This window comes from Balearica regulorum, chromosome Z (assembly GCF_011004875.1).
Source record: "Balearica regulorum gibbericeps isolate bBalReg1 chromosome Z, bBalReg1.pri, whole genome shotgun sequence".
Lineage (NCBI taxonomy): Eukaryota > Metazoa > Chordata > Aves > Gruiformes > Gruidae > Balearica > Balearica regulorum.
Window position 1 is genome coordinate 24,620,552 of NC_046220.1, and position 9,759 is coordinate 24,630,310.

A 9,759-nucleotide genomic window follows, 5' to 3' on the forward strand; every position below is an offset into this window, starting at 1 on the left:
CCTCCTTCAGCTTAAACCCATTACCCCTTGTCCTGTCACTACACTCCCTGATAAACAGTCCCTCACCATCTTTCCTGTAGGGCCCTTCAGGTGCTGGAAGGCTGCAATTAGATCTCCCCAGAGTCTTCTTTTCTCCAGGCTGAACAATCCCAACTCTCTCAGCCTGTCCTCACAGGAGAGGTGCTCCAGCCCTCTGATCAGCTTCATGGCCCTCCTCTGGACTCTCTCCAACAGCTCCATGTCTCTCTTGTACCTGGGTCCCCAGAGCTGGATGCAGTACTCCACGTGGGAGTAGCACACCTGTGCTATGGTGCTATGTAAGAACTACTAATTACACCATTACAAAGGCAGAGCAGATATAGATAATTCATTCAAAATACCTCCAAGCCCCTTCACACCAGCTCTGCCACTGTTAATCCTGCTAATATAGACAGACACTGGTCTCTGATTTCCCAAAAGAAAATCTGTCACAGATACCACTGTGGAATGCTTGCTGACTTTTAGGAATGTGGAATTAACTTTACTGAATCCCAAAAAGCCAACAATCTTTTCCACAGTTTGGGAAAAGGTGTGTATAATAAAATTTGTGTCTCTTTTTCCTCAACAGATAAAGTAGAAAGCCCACCATATCCATACCCAAGTAGCCTTGCCCAAATCAACATGAAGCTAGAACAGGTAATACAGAACCAGGTACAACCCTTATTTTTCAGTCTTGTTCTGTCTTTAGCAAACAATTTATTATTATTATTTATTATTATTACTATTATTATTACTATTATTATTTTGTAGTTCTATAGATCTTTGTTGGCTGCATTGAGCAAACCAGAAAAATGTACTTTCATATACATTTAAATACTGAATATGACAACATTAGCCATTTAAAAATTTTATACCTTTTCACTTTACTGCAACTGCACATATATTGCCTTTTTAAGTTAATCTGTATTTTTTTAAGCCATCCTGTATTAGCACTGTTTTCTTCTGTCACGAATTTGATTTCTGAGCACAGAGCCCTGATTTCTTCTAATGTGTACTCCTAACAGCTAAAGTTAAATCCTTTGGCGCAGTTTTCTGGTGACCATCCTTCACCCTTGACAAATCAGAAAGATTTTTAATCACTTTGTTCTTGGTAGAATTTAAATTAGCTGTAGAGGCAGAGGGCCAGTCTATTAAAGCAATGCATTAATCCACTACACTGCATTCAGGCAGCAATTTCTGTTTCTAAAAATATAACCATACATTCAGGTCTGGGTTTTGGTTTTGTTTTTTTTTTTGTTGTTGTTATTATTGTTGTTGTTTTGTTTTGTTGGTGGTTTTTTTGCTCAAGTTCAAACCTGGTTACTTGTAGGAGGATGACTTATGACTCCTAGACTCTGAAACATTAGGTTAAAAAGGATACTCTGTGCTGTCAGGTCCAGTCTTCTGCTACTGTAGGCACCATATCAAACCATTATTTTCCTAAATCACCCTTAATCTCAAAAGCAGTAGTTTTAGAGTGGGTTTTTGCTTCCATTACTGTGATTTGAGAGCCATCCTTAAACCTCACTTCAGTAATGCTTTGGGGCTCCTTTCTGTTTTGCAATGTACTTATTTTGAAAGGTAGTCCTACTTTCTAGTTCTTAAATTCTAGCTTAATTAACAGTTCTCCCTTTTTGCTCTTTCACACCTATATTTACATAATCTTGCTTAGTCTTCTGTTCACTAAACTAGCCAAGCTCTTCTATTCTTTCATCACAAGCTGTCCTATGCTCCAGTCTTTCCCATTGTTGCTTTTATTGTGTTCAGTAACTCTTTCTTGAACTTGCCTGCCAAGAATCATTCATAGATTGCACATAACTGGTGTCTTCAGCTAAGCTTTTTCTTTGATAGTTGAAAATACCTTTCCCGTGTATACCAGGAGCTTGTCACCCTGTTACGTGGAAGCACTGCAGAGATGTCATCCTCCTTACCTATTTCCAAGTGGTGAGCTTTAGTGCATACCAGATATTTTTATAAGTACATGACTCCACATTTTCTGTTATTTAATCTCATCCCATTTTTATTACTCAGTTTTCATCCTCCCTGTCAAAACATTTCTGCAGAGATGCAAACTTTATTGCTCTTGTGATGGTGATGTCTGAGGAACCCATTAGAGAAATCACCACAAGTTATTGAAAACTAGGCATTTCTTCTATGTCTTCCATAGTTAAGGTTATTTTATCATTAAAAAAAATCTGTGATTCTATTCTTATAAATTTGTCACTTGAATCTATTGCAGTCCCACAGTACACTGTACATTGCCAAATCAGGACAGCAGGCAAAGAAAGGTTTTTGTATGGAACTGTTAGGACTACCAGGACAGAAGACATAGTGTATGATAGTCCTAAGTCAGTTAAACCTTTGATAGGTGCAAACTGAGTCTTTACCTCAGAATTTAGTACTCTAAAAAGAACAGAAAAAAATTTTATAGTAATAGATCAGGTTTTATTTCAACAGACATTATAATAGGGTTTTTTTTAGACTACAGAAGATAGTGTAAAGATAAAAAAGTATTTAAAAATATCTCCCTCCTACCACTATGTCTTTGCAAGGTACCTCCTTTTTTCCAGGTCTGTTCTCAATCCCTGCTCACTCACTGTAGATCATAACTCAGGTTACTGCCAATCTTAAACAGTTTTGCCAGGACTCTAGCAAATATTTCTCTTTCATCAGTAGAGAACATTCATACTGGGTTATACCCAAAGCCCATCCTGTCTTTGACACTTGCCTAAAGCAGATAGGCTTAGAAAAAAAATACAAGAATAGGGGAAGCATGTGGTGATATTTACCTATATAAACCCCCAGGCTCCAATCACACATAACACTGGGACTTCCAGAAATAGCTTCTATATATTCAGCAACTCTCAATGGATTTTTCTGCTATGAACTTGAACTCTTGAACCCTATTGTAAACTACAAGCATTTACAGCTTCCTGTAATGAAGGAGTTCTTCAGGTTAACTGTAAGTGTGAAGATCTGTGTCCTTCATTTTGTTTCCTGTAAAGTGCAAGCTCTATTTAATGTCTTCGATGAAAATAGAATATTGGAAGAGACAGTAAGCAACTGATCTATGTCCTATTCTTCCTCTGTTGCCTCTTTCAAAGTTGATAGTCCTAGCATACTTTGTTGTTCCTCATAAAGATATTATTCCAAATCTTTGTTCACTCTTGCTAGTCTTTGCTGATTTTCTTCCAGTTCTGTTACACACTTTCTAAGAACACATAACATACAAGATAGAGTGAACCACAGATTTTCATTGCAAATTACATTCTGTTCTAGTCTCTATTTTTCTCAAGTAATTTCTGACATCATTATTTTTGCTTTTTACCTGCTGCTTAGCATTAAGCTGAGTTTATAATAGTTCCATGAAAATATTAAGTTCTCACCTGAGTGGTAATGGTTTGGTAGGATAATGTTATATATGAAATTCAGATTGGTTTTATCTGCATGCATCACTTCATAATTACCTATGCTAAATTTTATCTATTTTATTGCCTTCTAAACCTTATATACTATTCTTCTGTGTTGACCCTCATGTATCATTACAAAACTGTCAGTTTGTCATTCATTCCCTTTTCTAGGTCACTTGTGACTGAGCTAGACAACACAGAAACCTGTTGAACTCTGTTATAGACATTTAGTCACACCTTTTGATCTTTTATACATTCAAAGACCTCCTCTTTCTCCCAGGACTGCTTACAGGCCATGAGTATTCATTGCACTAACTTAGGAAAACCTTTCACATACCCAGGTTGACTGCATTAACCAGATATACTTTTTTCACTTCTTAATTGGACTCCAAAAGACAAGCAACCAAACCAGTCAAAATCCTCCCATGGATTTACATGACAGAATTTCTTCTTACAAAGACATGAGCTCTTTCCCTACATGTTTGACCCCGTGTACACTAGTTCTATACTTCACCAAGCATGGATTTCAGGTGGTCTGCAGCTCAGCTGTTCTGTACTTAACTTGTATCTCTCTTACATGGATCTCTCCCATGACTGTTCTATAAATTGCCAACACTTCAGCCTCCTTCCCTTCCTTTAGTACCAAAGCAATTTAGCACAAGAGATTGCACACTACAATCACCATTCACTTCTCCCCTCAACCCCCATTTCTGTGAGTACCTTTAGATCTATTGAGCAAATAACGTGTTGTCCAATTAATATTGTTAGCATTTACCTTGTCCATACCTTGCTGCAGATCAGTCAGGCAGCATCAGGTAGTCCACACAATATCCATTTTTCTCTGCCTGTTGGCACCACCTTGCCCTCTGGAAACTTCTCTTCCCGCTAGGCATGCTCAGGTGCTCATAGGGGATGAGCAATCACCTTCTTGGCCAGTGACATCCACCTGCTCTAATCATGCTCAACTTGGCCTTGTACACTGTTTACATAAAATAAATCATAAGCAAAAGGTTTGCTGCTCAGTTACAGATAGTGTTTGCTGTTCTTAATCATTCAAGACAACTGTTTGGGAAGGTATACAACAGAACAGGGAAGTCATGTGGGGCTCACCTCATTTTTTTTTATATCTGTCTTACAGTCTGAGCAAAGAGGCACAAGAAGAACAGTATCCAGCTCCTTCTAACTTGAGGCATTGTTCTTTTAGGTTTTTTAAGTTGTCTTGCCCACTCTTCCCATACTGCTCCAAAGTAGTGCAAGTCTCCCATTGGCTTTGTGTCTTGTCTTCTAGGCCCTTGGAAATACTTTCAGGTATCAAAATGGCACTAGCCATGTGTGTGTGCATACCTGGCTGAGTCACTTCCTAGGTGCATACACCTTGATCAGCAAGGCATTTATAGTCACATGTATTACTTTCCTGAGCAAGCACAGAAATGTGCGAAATGAAAGTACTATAACGTAAGTGAAAGACTGCTTGAGAAATGGCATGGACATTCACCGGTGGTACAATATCAAAATGACATAGGTATTAAGTGGAGATGTCTACTTTTGCTGCTATCCAAAACTAGCATTATTGGTTGGGACAATGAAACAGAAATATGTTTAGTAAATTTACAGATGATACCTATCCCTCCCCTTAGTGGAGGGATTAAGTGTTTGCTGGAGGACAGCCTAGAGTTCAGAATGGTACCTAAAGACAATAACTTCAATCTGAAGATGAAAGCAAGAAAAATTAGAACTTTCTCCCATAGGGAAAAGTGAAATCCTGCAGAAATATTTAATTGCACAAATACGGAATATGGAATTCTTTAGGCAGCTGCTCCAAAGCAAAGAATCTGAGGATGTAGTAGGTCATATGCTCAATACTGTAGCTATGTCTTCCTGATGCAAGAGATGCAAGTTGAATGCCGGGGTGCAGAAAAAAAAGCAGAGCTACTAAACAATCCCTTTGCTCTGCTGCAAATGATAGACCTTAGCTAAAACACTGTACTTTGTTTTGAGTGCCACACTTCCAGAAAGATTGTGGGCCAGCTGAAGACAGTCCAGGGGAAACAAGAGGCAGGATATCAGGTCTAGAAAATTTGCTCACGGGGGAAGATTGAGTGAATTAGGGTTGTCTAGCCTAGAAGGAAAGACTAGTAGGAAAGCAGTTGTAACAATCTTCAGATTCATAAAAGGCCATTGCAAAAAGGAAGGGAATAATTTGTTCTACTTCTCCATGTCAGTGCTGCATAAGACAAACATAATAAGTTTAAATCACAAGAAGACACATTCACATTAGACATTATGAAACATTTTTAGCAATAAGGATAGTGAAGGACTGGAACTGACTGCCTAGGGAGGTTCAGAAAGAAATTCAAGAAGCATCTGTCAGAGGGATAGAATAGATGATCTCTTAAGATCCCTTCAAGCTTTCAAGTCTCTCATTTGCATTCCTAAAGACAATGACTTCAGCCAGGAATGAACATAAGATACAGGTTGACTCATTTTACATAAAGCTTTACACAATATTTTCTCCTTACATACTGAATTTCTAGGTCAAGATTCCACCTTCAGTTCTCTCAAAGAACAATAGTAAATAAATGATCTTTCTTTCCAATGCCAATCAGAAGGTCTGTTTTATTTCTTTGGACTTGCTGGCTCTATTTTTTTTCTGTCTTCACTTCCTCTAGCAAATTATAAATCATTTGTCCATACGTTGTTCTATGTGATTCACTTTATCTGGTGACTTCATTATTGCTGATTTTTTAAAGGAAAATTGGACGATGAAAAAAAAAAAATTGGTGGTAGATTAAACATGTTTTTAGAGTTAATTTCCCATCAAGTTGTCACTACGTGGATAGAAAATATACCCAGTGAACTCAATTTTATGGTAATTCACAGCATTTGCCTTAGCTGAGAATTACTACAGTCCTGGAAAGCATGCCCACACACTACTGGTCTGGGGGTGGATTTCTCAGTAGAGGAGAGGTTTTTTGTTTAGAGTAGAGCACTAGTGGCCATAATGGTGTTCCAGCCAGCTACCTAAGCATGCTCAAACATGAAGTTCAGTCCAGAACTTACAGCACTTGCTCCTGTGCTTTGAGACTTTGGTGTATTTGCACAGGTGAGTGCAAAGACATCTGTTTCCCCTGTCTACAGACTGTCTGGCCTCTGTCTGGAGTCAGTGTAGCTCCGTTTTTTGTGATGGATCTGAACTATGTTGCTGGATTGAAGCAGCAGCAGAGCAAGGCTGGAAATGCCTTTAGCCGCTGGTGCTTACATCCATGTAGGCAGCTCTTCTTTATTTCTATCTAGAGATGTAACCTCTCCTCCATCCAGATTAAATGGTATCTCTACTACTGTATTACTCAGGCTTGGATTTTTCTGTGTGCAATAGTCTGTTCCTGCAGGATCTCCAATAATATAGTAATAACACTACTGAAGAAAAAGAGAAGAGCATGAACTGCTGCTGTTTATTGCAGCATTGTGCCTCTTCAGTTCTTTATCCCAATGGCTTTACTGGTATTTCCTGTAAAGACTGAAAATGTGAACATCTTTCATACACAGGTTTTGTTGGTTCACCAGCACACAGAATATAAGGAAGGCCAACAGTGTGATGCCTAAGTTAACAGGAAAGGTATTTTACAACAGACACACATACCTGCTGCCTTGCAGGTTCATCTGTTTATTTTTGACGTCAGCACCAAGAAAGTAACCTCTGACTACCAATTCATAACAGTCTTCTCCAACATGCTAAAAAATTATCTAATCACTGCCAATTCTAGAATAATTTCTGAAAATAAACTTCTGTGCTGTGTTGCTGTATCTATTTTTGTATAATTTCTGTATAATTTCTGAATTTAAAAATAGGTTATTTTCTGACCAGTGTCAGAAAGAGCTTCAGATATGACATAAAGAAGAGGAAAAACTCCTAGAAGAAAAGAGAACTCCTGACAAATTATGAAAAGATGAGGAAAAAGGTTTTGCAAGAAAACCAAACTGTATGCGTTGCTTTAAAACAAAACAAAACAAAACAAAAATCCAACCCAAAAACCAACTAGATGAGGATCTCATAAATCAAGAGCAGTCAACTGTTAATATTTTGGTAACCAGCATAAATCATCACTCTAATGCCTAAGTTCAATTTGATTCTGACATTTTCAGCATATGTGAAAAATAGCAATTCTCAACAGTTGTTGGTTGCGTTTCCTCGTAAACTTATAGCGAGAGACTTACAGTGTGAGAGCACTGGCCTTGAGGAAGGCCTTTGTTCTGGGGCTGGAGCAACAGAAGGTGTTGCTGAATTGCTGATACAGGTGTTGGTCATTTTCTCTCATACCCTGAAGCACAAATGCTTCCAAATGTGTCTGTAGTGCCATAGCCCTTCAGGTATCCCCACTCCAAAACAGCTCTTTGAAAATCATGGGCAGCCCCACCAGCTGTGAAATAATCCAGACATTTATGTTATTTTCCCTTGGGAGTCCCAAGGAATTTATTATCATGGCACTGTAGAAAGTGCAAATGACCCCTTCAGCTGCGCGGTAGTTCTTGGCTGGAAGTAAGGCTCTTGCTCACTGTTCCTTGAAACACAAAATTTAGATCAATTTCGACCCATTTGGAAAGAACTTTCTTGGTCCTTATGTTTTTGCCCTTGTGAAACTTGGAACTTCCAATCCCAGCACTCTCAAACACCAGATAAAAGCTTCCATATATTACCTGGTTTTTGGTCCAACACCATAGAAATCAGTAAAACTTTCCTGATCTGCCCTCAGAACCATCAATCAAGATGATTCATGTATCCTCCCTGATTATTTTGGACTTGTTAAAATTTGTGTGCCTATGCCTCATTTGGCTTCTAAAGTAAGGTTGGTAAGGGAGTTCATTAAGTGGTCTAAAGTGTCATTTATTATCTAATCACAAAAATGCTGGTGTAGTCGTCACTTTTTGCTACCCTTTTTGAAAGAATAGTCAATATAGCTACTGCAACAAAAGCTCCTAGTAGAGTCCATTTTTCCCCATTATTTTTTTTCAGTACTATTATGAGTGTTTCTTTCAGTTAACTTTTTTACTTACGATCACATGGCATATTTTTTGTCTTTTATAAATAGAAGTAGTTATACATTACTACACAATTAAATATGAATTCGTTGTAAATAATTTATAAGAAGCGTTTAAGAGATATCCCACAGAAAAAGCAGAAGCATCAGTTAAACCTTGTCTTTATCCTAGGGAATCTATGAATGAAGCTGACTGTAACATCTGTCAATACCTCTGAAATGAATTCAAATATCAGTAATTCTTGAAAGCTTGACATTTTTAAGGTATGTGTTATAGTGTACTAGAGCTGTAACGGTCTTCAAATCCATCCAGTTTCTCATTGACAAGAAGAAGCCACATTTCCTGGAGCTCTATTGCAAATTTTGTACATGATCACACACTTTCCTCACTTGATGACCTAGGTCTTCAAGCATGTCGCCTCAGTGATGAATGAAGCGGTTGTCACTTCCCTAAGTGCACATATTTCACGTGACCCAACATAACACTACCCTGATGCCTTGGAGAGGTTCATATCCTATAGTTGGAGAATTATTTTCATAGGTCTGTGCAACCTAAGGTGTTCTCAGAGTCTGTGAGGAAAGCCTAGAAATGTCTGTAAATCAGGGAAGGTGCAGCAGCTTTGCAGTGTTCCCTGAGTTCCTGCCAGTCTGCCTCCCTCTCTTTGCAACGCAGTGTGACTCTGGCAGAAGTCAGTCCATGTCGTACACTAGGGCTAGCAGCTGTCCTGAGCTTTGTCTTGAGGCACAGAGGGAAAATCTTCTGTGGCCCAGATGAACACACAGGAGCTCATGCTGACTGTTTCAATTATTTTAACACCAATCCCTCTGAGAAAATCCCAGCAGGGTACGTTTGTAATGCTATGAAGCCCGGTTAACACATTTGCCTTGTCCTTTCCAATCCCTCAATTCTCCTTCCTCAGACACACAACCCTGGCCACCAGAATGATAATAAAGGGCTGTCTGTGGAACAGAAGAAGGGAGAGTTTTCCACTGCACTGCCACCACAGTGACATGGACAGGTTAACTCCTCATTTGGTCTGGTGTCAGAGGAAAACACGCATCTGGTAGAGTTGATAGGGTTTCTCCTTGTTAATATCAAACAGAATTACATCAAAACAACCCTTTAAAAAAGTCTCCAGCCATCAGTGTATCTCCTTCTGTTATACATAGCAGGAGAGCCACTTAACAGAGTTTGGAGTGCTTTATCTCACTGATGCTGCTGCACTGATACACCTTATCACCGCTGCTCTCAGGGAAGAAGAGGACATGTTTGTTTGTCAGGTTCTGAATCTCAA